Genomic DNA, 12,063 nt, shown 5'->3' with positions numbered 1-12,063 from the left:
TCTCCTTCAGCTGTCTCATTCTTGTAGCTAAGACATCGGAGTACTATATTGAGTAGGTGTGGAAAGAGTGGACAACCTTGTTGTGTTCCTGATTTTAGTGGAATTGCTTTGAGTTTCTCTCCATTTAAGTTGATGTTGGCTATAGGCTTTCTGTAAACTGTCTTTGTTATAGTGAAGTATGTCTCTTGTATCTAATCTCTCCAGGACTTTTATTAAGGAGGGGTGTTGGAATTTATCAAAGGCCTTTTCTACATCTAATGAGATGATCATGGCTTTTGTCTTTCAGATTATTTATATGGTAGATTACATTTATTGATTTATAAATGAATCTCTGGGATGAAGCCGCCTTGATCATGGTGGATGATCTTTTTGATGTGTTCTTGAATTCAGTTTGCAAGTATTTTATTGAGAATTTGTGCATCTGTGTTCATAGGAAAATCAGTCTGTAATTCTTTCTTTTCTTTCTTTTTTTAAGTTGTTTTTTTATTTGTTTGTTTGTTGTTGTTTTTTTCCAAGACAGAGTTTCTTTGTGTATCCTTGGCTGTCCTGGAACTATCTCTGTAGACCAGGCTGGCCTCAAACTCACAGAGATCCACCTGCCTCTGTCTCCTGAGTGCTAGGATGTAATTCTCTTTCTTTGTTCAGTCATTATGTAGTTTAGGTATCAGAGTAACTGTGGCCTCATAAAATGAATTCGGCAATATTCGTTTTGTTTCTATTTTGTGGAGTAATTGAGGAGTATTAACATTGACTCCAGTTTGAAAGTCATCTAGAATTCTGCACCAAAACCATCTGGCCCTGAGCTTTTGTGGTTGGGAGACTTTTAATTACAGTTTCTATTTCACTATTCTGACTTTTAATTCAGGTTGTAGATCTTGACCTCATCTTGATTTGACCGTGGTAGGTGGTCTCTATTGAGAAAATTAATAATCTCTTTCAAATTTTTCTGATTTAGTGAAGTACCAGTTTTTAAAGTATATCCTTATGAGTCTGGATGTCCTCGGCGGCCCCTCTTTTATGTCAGACTTCGTTAATTTGGATCTTCTCCCTCTGCCTTTAGTTAATTTGGCTAAGGGTTTATCAATTTTACTGATTTTTCTCAAAGAACCAACTCTTTGCTTCATTGATTCGTTGTATTTTGTTTGTTGTTTCTATTTTATTGATTTTAGCCCTGAGTTTGATTTCTTGCCATCTACTCCTTTGGGGTGTTATGTCTTCTTTTTATTCCACAGGTGTGCTATTAAGTTACTAATATGCGCTCTCCCCAGTTTCCTTATGTACACACTTAGTGCTGTGAATGCGCCTCTTCAACCACTTTTACTGTGCCCCTAAGTTTGGATATGCTGTGTTTTCATTTCAGCCAATTCTAGAATGTTTAAAAATCTTTCCTGATTTCTTTCTTGACCCGTTTTTTGTTAGTTGCTCAGTTTCCATGAATTTGTGAGCTTTCTCCTGCTTCTTCTGTTGTTGATACCCAGCTTTCATCTTTAGTGCTCAGATAGGATGCAAGGTGTTACTTCAGTTTTCTTGTGTCTGTTGAGACTTTTTTTTTTTGCCGAATTTTGTGATCACTTTTGGACAAAGTTCCATGAGGTACTGAGAAGGTAGATTCTTTTGTATTTGGGTGAAAAGTTCTGTAAATATCCGTTTGGTCCATTTGGTTTATGACATCAGTTAGCTCCAGCATCTGTTTAGTTTTGTCTAGATGGCCTTTCTATTGGTGAGAGTAAGGTATGGAGTCTCCCACTACCACTGTGTGAGGGTTGATATGTGACATGGGCCGTTAGTGGTGTTTCTTTTATGAACTTGGGTACCCTTGTATTCCGACAAATGTTTCTGAGCTGTTGTCTGCCTTGGCTTGCTTTCCGGGGGCTTGGTGGTGAGGTTGTTTGTGTTGTTTTTGAGAGTTGTCCAGTGTTTTATGCTTGCTGTTGGTGGAGGAAGCACATTGAGTTCCCCATGTACTAAGATGCTAGTCTTCTAAAATACCCCCAAGCTGTTGTTGTAGCGGTTATTTAAAACATTTCAGGGCCTTGTGGAGCTGTACAGACTGCTTTTGTTGTGAATTTTGTGGCACCTCTTCCCATGCTTGGTCTCCCATGTCACTGGACAGGTTCCTGTGTCAGAGGAACTGGCAGAAACCTGAGAGTGTTTGTGTTCTGTCAGTTATGGAGAAGCTCCTCCCTTGGCCCTTGGGCTTCTCTGGGGTTTGCAGTGTCCGATTCTCTTGAGAAGAAGCTGGGGCAAGCTTTCTGCATGTTGTTCATTAACCGATTATTCTCAGTGAAAACATGGCTTTAGTAATCTTTTTTTTTTTTTTTTTTTTATGTCTGGAATTTTCCAAATGTGACTCCTTCAGGACAATTGAATTTTCCATTCTTGTGGATTCATTTCTAAGCATATAATCAAAGTAAAATGTAAACCTTTAATTATAATTTTCCTAGAAAACAATAAGATGTGCATATAGCTTCATATTTTGAGTTTTCCTTACTTAGAACTTAACATCAGTTTTTATTTTCTTTAATGCAAAGGAATAAAATAATAAATGCTAAAATGAGTTTGTTTGTATAGATTTTCAACTTTAGAGAATGAAAAGAATAGATTTTATAATAGAACATCCATGCAGTGAGCATGCAATTACTGTAACCATTGCTAGGAGCATGTTGTAATTTCAATGCTGATTATTTACATTGTAACTGAGAGGATCACAGTGTATCAGGCAAATGCTTGGCCCCGAATGTGTGTGTGTTGGTTTTCTTCTATTGGGAGTAGCTGTTGTATGCCCATCATGAGTCTGATGTAGAGTGTCTGAAGCTGCGACTCACTAAGCCTAGTGGGGTTTCTTAGGCTTGAACTCTGGGCTCAGGATGAATTTCCAGTTTCCTAAATAGTCTCCTAAAAGTTTCCCAGTAGGAACAGATTCCAGGAGTATATGCCTGCACTGCCACTGGCATTCCATGGGCCTTTTTAAAGTCAATCTTTAAATTTTGAGATAATTGTAGATTCACATGCAGATATAAGTCGCTATGCTTTAAACCAATCATATCATTTTAAAATTTTCCCCAGCAATTAACACAGATTAGCTGTTGCTATTTGATGGTTAATGAGAGGGACCATGTAGAAAGGTTTGGACTAAACTAAAGCCTTGTGGCAGAAATCTTGTTAAGTACCCACTATGACCATGCTCATAAATAAGAAAAAGTACCTCATGCCCTGTATATCCCTAGCCCTGACCCCCACAGAAAGGATGCCAGGAACACCATCTTCTCCTGCTGCCAATCTGTTTCCCAGCAATGAGACTTTTAAAATGTTAATTTGTAATAAAAATTATCACAAGTAAAAACTTGGATAAACAAATTAGCAACTTGTCTACAGAATTGCTAATATAGTGAGTCCTTGTTTTCTATAAACCATAAAGCACTTGAATTCTAGTTCTGGACGCTCTCTTCCAGTAGACCTTTTGTAATGTGACTGTGTTGATACATTTCTAAACTTAAGGGAGTATAAAAATAATGGGTGGTGTGGTTGCACACACCTAGAATCCCAGCATTTTAGTAGGCTGACGGCTGAGTAGGCCAGCCTGGGCTACATACAGGTCTCAAAGCAAACCCTTACAAATAATTTACATCATACTTTCGTCACTCAGTAGTACATATACCTATTAAAATACCTATTTAAAATGCAGATACAGAGGAAACATTAAAATTGTTTGAACATACTTTTTGTCGAGTCTTTTCAAACCAGAGTGCCTTTTTCTTCCTTTAGTCTTGTCGACTCAGTCTGGCTATGGCTTGCATTATGAAGGGTTTCTGTGGTGGAAACCCTTGTCTGGAAATAAGGAAACTCATATTTTTGTGGAAGGATTTAGGGGGGTTGGTTATGAGCATGGCTTATTCTGTATGTTAGAGGAAACTTTTTAGTTACTACTACTACTGCATTGGAAGTATGGGCCAGAGGAGACCGAATGATATTTGCCTGCAGGGAGAAAGTGACTGTGTGATAGGAGAGAACTATAAACAGATTCGAAATTAAGATACAATTTGAAAACTCTTTGAGCATCCTTTGAAAGAACAAAACAAAAAATATCTGCAAATGATATTGAAAGGACTGGGGGTAGATGCAAGCATGACTACCAAGAAAGGTTTTCATTTGTTTAAGCTGACAGTCTAAAATTATAATCAGACCTCACAGACTGCATGTCCACAAGTATTGGAGTGACAGGGACAGCAGAGACCAACTCAGAGTTAGTGTCCCATCGCCATTGTCTTTGAGCAAAGTCCAAACAGCTTATTTATTATTTTTCTTATATGAAAAGAAGATGATAGAGGCTGGAGAGATAGCTCAGTGGTTAGAGCCCTTGTTGCTCTTGCAGAGGCCCAGGTTCAGATCCCAGCATCCACATGGTGGTCCACAGCCACCTATAACTCCAGTTCCGGGGGTCCAATGCCCTCTTTTGATCTCTGATGGACCCAAGCTTGCATGTGATGCACACACATACATGCATGTAAAACACACATAAAATGGAAGTCTTGAGTTTTTTTGTTTTGTTTTTTTCAAGATAGATGAAGACTATAGAACTACTATTTAGAGTGTTAAGCACTTATGGAACAGATGGGGAAAGTTTCTCTTAAAACCTACTAGGAACCTGCTGGGTGTTTTGACTTGCTAACTGCTCTGTGGGGTGCTAGTTAGACATGGAACATTTGTTCTTTTTGGCCAGAGCTGAGGATTGAACCCAGGGCCTTGTGCTTGCTAGGCAAGCACTCTACCACTGAGCTAAATCCCCAACCCCTGACATGTAGCATTTGCATTGCCCACACCTTTCAGAGCCTGAGAGCCCTGGCCTACCTAGTGTTGAGCAGCCTGAGTAAAACACGCCTCACATGCAGCTCCATGAATTCAGTAGTGCCTGTCCTCACCAACATTTGATAAAATTATTGCAGCAATTCAATGGGAGCATGTTTGAGTCCGTTTTTTCTAAGTGGCTTTTTTGAATGCTATTTTGACCTGATTTCTTGTGTTTTCCTAGACTTAGTTTTTGTGATAGGAAGAGTCAAGCACAAAGTTACCTTGGGGAATGTTCATGTTCGTCAGCACTTTCTTTGTTCATACAGCCTTTCCGGGGGAAACGGGAGCCTGTGTGGAAGTCTTTGCCATTCCTTCTGTACACACCGCTCTTCTGGCCCTTTCTTCCACTCTCCTTACCTCCTATTTATTATTTATTTAGTTTTTGAAAGCTGTGTTAATACAGTGCAGACAAAAGATTTGCAGACCACAATAAAAGACTGTGAACTCAGGTATATAGGGACTAGTGTTTTAGCCAAATATAGTCCCATGAAGGATTTCTTTCTTTTTTTTTTTTAAGGCTAGGAAATAAATAGAAATCTAAAGAAATATGTTTTATGAGTTCTCATTAGAAGCACAATACAAACTTCTGTGATACATTTGACAGAAACTATACAAATTTAGAATTTTTCTGCTCTATAATGATAGAACTTGTGAGACCCACAGAAGTATGAATTTACATGACCTAAATAAATACACACATTTATTGAATTGTTTAATCTTCGTTACACTGAATTTCAGGGAACTGAACTATTAAAAAAAATCCAGTTCTTAGAATTTTAATAAATTTCTGTGTGATCATTCTTACAAATAAAATCAGTTTTTTTAAAAACAGTGTAACAGGTGTTTAGAATCTTTTGCCTTTCTTAGAATCCCAAAATGTGTGATGCAGCACAATCATAATAACATAATTAATTTTTATTACACATGGTTACATGAGCTCAGGAGTAAAAGTTGAAGAAGCATAGAAAAGTTTAAATTTTTACTTCTCTCCGTGTGAAACCACCTACTTTTGAATTAAGACTCATAATCTGAACTTGCAAACCCAGGAGTCTCTGAGTTTTTCATGCAGATACTGCTAGTATGTGTGTGTGTCCTATTGATTCTTTAGAAAGAGTTTGCATTTAGAAGTCAGTTATTTATGGCTTTAGTGAGATTCTTTAATATATTAGAAAATATTTGTATATAGGTGTGTAATGTGTTTGCACGTGTGTGCATGTGTGAGTGGAAGTCACATGTGTGGGGGTTGAAGGGAAGACAGGACGCTCTTCTCTGTCACTCTCCACTTTGCTAACCTGGAATGAGGCAGGTGGTCACAAGCCACAGCATTCTTCCTGTCTCTGCCCTGCATAGCACTGGGGTTATAGGAGGGACATACCCAGCCACACCCAGCTTTTTACATGAGTGCTACAGATTTTCCTCAGGACATCATGTTTGAATTGCATACACTCTTACCCACAGAACTAATCTCTGAAGCTCCTGGAAAAATTTTAAACTAGTATTCAGTCAATGGTGATCATCAACTCTCTGTTTTTCAAGGTAGCTCCTTTTCTTATGGGAACCTCAAAGAAATTACTAAATGAACCATTTGGTAATATTGTATATACACTAAATACTTTCTCCTTAAAATATCTCCCTGATTTAAGCTTAGAAAGTGAGATGAAAGTAATAACATTGTAATATTCTTTTCAGAGGACAGAATATGGGTTGCTTTTAGTTCTTGTCTGTAAAATAGTGAAATAAAGAAGTATTCTTCTCTGTGATGCTGTGCTATGTCTTGAGACTGGTTATAATGGTTTTATGCCAACAATGGACACCTAGTGTTTCTTGCAAGTCAAAGCCTGGACATTCCTTTATGCTACCTCAGTACAGAGGAAAAAGTCAGACCTAGAAGAAATCTGCAACAGACAAGCACTAAAATAAAACACAAATGAGGATCTGTGAATGTGGGCTCCATGAGTCTTGAAGAATGAAGGAGCTAAAGAGTTTTCCGAGGAGATCTATGCATTGATACAAAGCAATAATAAAGATGCTAAGTTTTAGAATAAAAGCTTTTAAAATTCAAAGAGACTGTGTCTGAGGAAGGAGTTGAGCCATCTCTCTGTTGCAGTTAGCTGCAGGTGCCACCAAAAGCACTGTCTAGTTTGGTTTGTTTTTTCCTGCAATGTTCTCAGTGGCATTTGGCAGGTACTTCAGAAACCAAATTATTTGGTTAGATACTCAGTAGAACATCTGGGAAGTAACTTGTCTTTAAGAATCTTGACTGGGGTTCTAGTGAGTAATTTACTAATATATAAGGCACCAGGAAAATGTCAAAGCAGGTGATTTTTCTTAATTGAAGTGGTATCTTTTAACCTAAGAATTTCCTACTGGGGATTTATTGACAAGCTTGACACTTAGACATAATTGAGTCAAATAGTTTCTTATGCTTCTCAAATGTCATACATGCAGGTGTATTTGACTTTAAAACTCCTTTGTAAATATTATCTTTCATAAATATGACATCTGTTAATGGGTCTTGTATTTGCTAAATTGATTCTTTTTAATGTTTGTGAGTGCATGTATGTATATATGTGTATTGCATATGTGCAGGTGTACACACTTGCCAGGGAAGGTATTGGATCCCCCGGAAGTGGAGTCACTGACAGTTGTGAGCCTCCATTTGGGTGTTGGTAACTGAACCTAGATCAAGAGCAGCGAGTGCCCTTAACTACTGAGCTGCCTCTCCACCACCAATTTGATTTTTTACTTTAAAACGTTATATACCACTGTCTTTGTAAAATGCGTAAGTGATAACGTATTTTCATTGTGCTTCCTGATATTCTCAGCGATGAGAAACTTCTGGATAGTAAAGCTGTGAATGTACAAGCCCTTTGTGATTGTGTGCAGTGGTGTTCTAGCCTGGCAGGCCCTAAGTTTGCAGGACTAGGAATAGTCAGTGTGTTCTTTACACCTAGTCTATTTCCAAGTCAGGGTCTATTGACTGTTCTTTTCAGTCTCTGACTGTGGGCCTTACTGTCCTGTTTTTATTTGTTTTGTTTTGTTTTTTGATGCATGTCTAGTGTTTGTTTGTTTAGGGGGTTCTTTCTGGATTTTTTGTTTTGCTTTGGCGCTAAGGGTTGTTTTAATAGTCAACACTGTAGCTGGTACATTGGGACTCTAGATTATTTTGTGTTCCTTCACAGCATATTGGCATTGGTTCTACTCTGCCTGGTCATCTTGAACTTGGTGAGCATACTTGTTGCATTGTGTGAAGGTTCTCATGGTCACACTAACTCTTTTTTTTAAAGGTAGCTACTTTTATGAAATTGAGTTTTGGTATCCAGCAGTTTTATTTTTATATTTTTTTAACTCTTGTTTAAATCTTTCAGTAACTTGGTAATTTTATTATGTATACAGCATGTATGACTATAGGCCAGAAGAGGGCACCAGATATCATTACAGATGGTTGTGAACCACCATGTGGTTGCTGGGAATTGAACTCAGGACCTCTGGAAGAGCAGTCGATGGGTGCTCTTAACCACTGAGTCATCTCTCCAGCCCTGTAACTTGGTAATTTTAATGAGTCTTCAACTTTTCTTCGTGTATATCTAGATGCCTTACACTACTGGTCAATAGTGTAAGTATGAGATAGCTGACCAACAGCTTGTGAAAATCCTGAGTATTTTCCAACTTGAAGTCAGAGCAGGGCTTAACCACTGCCCTGCCACTTTCCTCCTCAGTTGCCTTCTGGCTTTGTTGGGATGGAAGTGAGGTCTTCCTCTGGGATGTGGTTCTTACCATGAGGCTTCTCTGGTCTTCAGATCTGGTAGATCAGTGTTGACAGGGTCCCTGCTCTGGCTGAAGCAGACCTCCAGCGTCTTCCACACTGCTTCCACGTGACGTTGGTGTTCTCTCATCAGCTCTGTAGCAGGGCTTGCTCAAGCACCTCCGTGTTCTTACCTGAGCCCAAGCCTAGAATTTTCCAGAGTTCCCAGTAGACCTGTGGCTCTTCACTTGGCTATCACTCTTTCCTAGTGTGCTTTGTGCCTCAGGTCCCAGCTGCTTGCACTGCTCCAGGTTCTGATAGATGCAGCCTACAGGTGTCAGGACTGTTGGACATGGTGTGTTTATGTTCGCATTTAATGATGTCTTCATCTTTTATTATGCTAGCTCTGTAATATTTTGCCAGAATTCCTCAGTATTTTTCTTTTTCATGTTTTTAGGGATTTTTTTTTCCCTTAGAGGATACTTACCTTTTAAATTTTTCATCCATTTAAAAATAATTGGAATCACTTTGCAGCCAATTAAGCTGACCAAGTTCCTTTCCCCATGAGGGCCTGGTGTGCAGTGAGTGCAAACTGCAGGCTTCTTGGTAGTGTGCGCAGCCTGCTGCCTGTATGGGTTGTCCTAAGGGACCTTGAAGATAACTTTCTGGCAGTTACTCAAGTCCTTGATCTCAAAGTGGTCTCCAGTCTAGGCTCCAGACAGGTATGTGTGGTGTCTTTGGGAAGCCTTGGGGCACAGTGACCAGGGTTCACACTGGCCAGGTCATCATGTCCATTCACACTAGGCTGCAGACTAAGGTCACATGATGGAGGTCTCTGAGGCTCAAGTTCCCTGGCCACAGAAGACCCACATCTCAGAGAAGTGGCGTTCACCAAATTTAGTGTAGATGAGTTTGAAGCCATGGTCACCAAGAAACAACTCATTCTTTGTTTTGTTTTGTTTTTGTTTTTAAGATTTATTTATTTATTTATTATGTATACAGTGTTGTTTGTGTGTATCCCTGCAAGCCAGAAGAGGGAGCCAGATCTCATTACATATGGTTGTGAGCCACCATGTGGGTGCTGGGAATTGAACTCGGGACCTCTGGAAGAACAGCCAGTGCTCTTAACCTCTGAGCTGTCTCTCCAGCCCCTCTTTGTTTGTTTTTTAAATGATTTATTTATTTATTATGCATACAGTGTTCTGTCTACACATATTCCTGCAGGCCAGCAGAAGGCCCCAGATCTCATTCTAAATGGGTGTGAGCTACCATGTGGTTGCTGGGAATTGAACTCAGGACCTCTAGAAGAGCTGCCAGTGCTCTTAACCTCTGAGACATCTCTCCAGCCCCCAAAATACCTCATTCTTGATGACTACAGGGTCAAATATATCGCCAGTTGTGGTCCTCTGGAAAAGTAGCAAGCCCTGTATTCCTGAGGGCTTCCACAGTGCTCTCCTGTATCCTACCAAATCATGTTCACTAATCTCACATCCAGCACACAAAAAAAAAAAAAAAATGGAATTACACATGCACATCAACTTTAGAAGAGTTGTGCTTTTTATGAATTTGAATTTTGCTGTCCAAAAGTGCTGTTTTTGAGATCTTGTTTAAATTTTTCAGTAAGATTTTATGAATTTGTAAATATGAATCTTGAGCTTTCCCTATGTATTTTTTTATATTTTATAGGTTTGACGTTTTGTTTTTTGATTGTCAATGTGGATTGGAATTTTGTTCCAGCATGTCCCTGTGGTACTGAGATAAGTACTCCCAGGTGTTTCTTATGTCCAACTACGTTACATATGACTTGACTTTTCTTTCTGGCTTCTGTGAGATCTACAGTTACATTGCTGTCATGTAGAGATGATGCAGTCTGCCCAAACATCCATGTTCCTTTCATTTGATTTTACTCCTGTGTCATGTAGAGCCTCTCAGACAGTGGTGAGCAGTCACAGGGACGGCAGCATGACTTCCTTCTTCCTGATTGCCATGTGAATGGCCTCAGTATTTTACCATCTGCTGTAGTGTACTCCTGCCCTTGCTGTCAGTGGTTTATTTTACACTGTATTAGCTTTGAGGTACTATAGGAATGGATTATGTTAAAAACGTGGATACATTTCAACATGCTTATGGATTTCCTTATGTAACTGTCACAACTTTATTGATTTGATTTGTTAGTAATCCCAATGGAATTTTGGCTTCTGTAGTTTTGAAATGAGTTGGGAGCTTTCCTTCCTTTTCTATTTTTCCCTATATATTTTATTTGATATAAAATAATTTTACAGGGCCAGAGGAACAGCTTGATGGTTAAGAGCACATCCTTCTCTTCCAGAGGACCTAAGTTCAGTTCTCAACACCCATGTCAGACAGCTTACAACCACTTGAAACTCCAGCACCCAGGGATCTAATGCCTCTGACCTCCATGGGCAACCATACTCATGGACACACACATATACACATAATTAAACATAATGAAAATAAATCTTTAAACAAATAATATGTATACTCTTTGTAGTATTTGTTCTTCAGATACTAAGTTGATAATATATCAACTTATATTGATAACTTTATATCCTTATTGCATTTATATATGTAGTTTGGTTGATAGATGGGGGTGTTTTTCTTGATTTAAAAAAATGTTTAACTTATTTACTTATTGTGTGTATGAGTGCATGTTTGTAGGCCAGAGGACAACTTGTAGGATTCGATTCTCTCCTTCCTCCATGTAGGTCCCAGGACTCAAACTTGGGACCTAAGGCTTGGGGACAAGCGCATTTACCACTGAGCCATCTTTCCAGCCCTAGCTTTAATTCAGTTGTATTTTGGCCCCCTACCTGCTCAGTGAGCATGATTCCACCACGTGTAGAAACCAGGCTATTTCTAGGCAGGTTGCTTAATATGCAGAGTAACTGGTTTTTATTTTTAAAATACAAGTACAACCATGTACTTCATGAAGTAAGTTCAGAAGTGCTAGGCTGCATATTCATTGGGAAACAATGAAGTGAAAATTTCCTATCACAGAGTGACAGTGTAGCTGTTAGCATTGTGTTCCAGTTACCAGCAGCATTCTGCACAGTTTATGTTGTGTAGGTTTGTAGTCCGGGAGCCACAGACTGCCATGTGGCCTCCACGTGTACAGTAAGCTCTACCATCTAGGTGTGTGTCCTTGCAGTTTATGACATTCAGATGGCAGAGCTGCTAATGGTTCGTTTCTCAGAGCATGTTCTACTTGAGTGACATGCAGCTGTGCAGTAACTGAGGTCTAAGGAGCTTCCATTAAGGTACACTGTTATTTCAGTTATACCTGAGGAATTGTTGTTGTTGTTGTTGGTGGTGGTGGTGGTGGTGTGTGTGTGGGGGGGGGGGGTTTCCAAAAAAGGTACTTCTCAGTTTCTGAAAGCTACCTGGTTCTGGAGAGCCCCTTTCTCTGTTAGACACAAAACATACAATGTGTTTGCAGTTGTTTCTGCACT

At 39.2% G+C, this 12,063-nt stretch overlaps 1 protein-coding gene and 1 non-coding gene across 4 annotated transcripts in view; both read left to right on the top strand.

Annotated features, from left to right (window-relative positions):
• Window positions 1-12,063, top strand: part of Lrrc28 (leucine rich repeat containing 28) — a 132,437-nt gene that overhangs the window by 60,979 nt on the left and 59,395 nt on the right. The window lies entirely within an intron of this gene.
• LOC118576911 lies at window positions 9,122-9,256 on the top strand. Its single transcript, XR_004944107.1, has one exon. It is a non-coding gene; the product is annotated as a small nucleolar RNA SNORA70 (small nucleolar RNA).

This window comes from Onychomys torridus, chromosome 1, assembly GCF_903995425.1.
Source record: "Onychomys torridus chromosome 1, mOncTor1.1, whole genome shotgun sequence".
Taxonomy (NCBI): domain Eukaryota; kingdom Metazoa; phylum Chordata; class Mammalia; order Rodentia; family Cricetidae; genus Onychomys; species Onychomys torridus.
Note: the sequence above shows the minus strand (reverse complement) of the source record. Positions and strands in the feature narration are given on the sequence as shown.